This window comes from Cynara cardunculus (genome assembly GCF_001531365.2).
Source record: "Cynara cardunculus var. scolymus isolate 2C chromosome LG 1, CcrdV1, whole genome shotgun sequence".
In the NCBI taxonomy this organism is placed as follows: Eukaryota; Viridiplantae; Streptophyta; class Magnoliopsida; order Asterales; family Asteraceae; genus Cynara; species Cynara cardunculus.
This window is the reverse complement of record NC_037528.1, coordinates 26,706,722-26,708,225: the sequence shown is the minus strand read 5'-3', so window position 1 is coordinate 26,708,225 and position 1,504 is coordinate 26,706,722.

Below are 1,504 nucleotides of genomic sequence, written 5' to 3'. Positions count from 1 at the left end.
AATACATCGTCCAACCTTTGACCGATTTAAAACAATCCGGACAATGCATCGTCCAACCTTTGACAGATTTAGATGAGATCTGGTCACCTCTTGACCGGTTTAAGGAGAACTCCGGACACTCTTTGTCCGGTTTAAGGACTTAACTAAATATTTATGAAATACAAGTCATAAATAGCAGATTCTAGCAGTGAAAGAAGTAATAACCAATACTTTAAAGCAATATACACTCACCTTACAAAAGATGTTGAACGGATTTGAACCTGTGATTTACCAGTCTGCACTCTCTCAATTGACTTTTGTACTCAAGAATTTCAGCAACCCTTTATTTCTCATATGCACTTGCTATATATAACAAGTGCATAAACCGCCATCAAATAAATATATTCCACAATCACTCACACACACACACATCTAATATATATATATATATATACTAATTTCTAAATCTATAACCAAAATTATGAAACCCGAATATTACACACACACACACATATATATATATATATATATATAGAGAGAGAGAGAGAGAGAGCTTGGTTCAAATGTTAACCAAGATTATTGTGTTAACTTTGTTAACCAAGATTAATGTGTTAACTTTGTTAACCAAGCTCAACCAATAAAAATCCATCTTTTGTCTAGGTTCATATTCATCTCATAATTTAATGGCAAGGGTAAATATGTAATTTTAGTTTGTATGTAACTCCCATATCATTAATTGGGAATTACAAAATCAAAAATTCTCATAATTGTTGTTGATTTACTATTGATCTTGTTTTTCTATAACATTGATTTATCTATCTATAATGTTCTTGAATTTATGATTGCTAAAGGAGACCGATAGTAAGTTTTCGATATCGTTCAGGCTAATATGGATAAACCCATTGGAAAAGAACTCGACAACAATGGAAAAGTTAAAATGGTTTACAATGACACTCGGACTTCGAGTTTCGGAAGTGAAGACAATAATCAAAGCATTTGTATTGGTATTGAATAATATGTTATTGTATTTGTTTTAATCGAAATTATGTTGATTATGACATTTTTGTGTTTTTTATAGTTCATATTGTGTTGATAGCTTTTTTTTAATTATTACTATGAGCCCAATTCATATGTTCAAATGGAATGAGTTCATCGTCAACTTACTTTGTTGTGCAATCTAATTCTGATAACCATTCGGCTCCATCAACTGTTTGTGATGTTTGACCTGCCATAGACTGCAACTAGTGTTCATATACGTTCATGTGTATTCATATACGTTCAGGTGTGTTCATATATGTTCTAGTAGGGACATGAATCAAGACATCTAATATTGAATTTATAATCTTGTTAATTTATTATTGATCTTGTTTTTTTATAATATTGATTCTTCTATCTATAATGTTTTTGAATTTATGATTGGTAGAAGAGACCCGGTAGTAAAGTTTTCGGTATCGTTCAAGCTATTATGGATAAACCCATTGTTCATAATGAAGAAACTATTGTTCACAAGTGTTCATATTGTGTT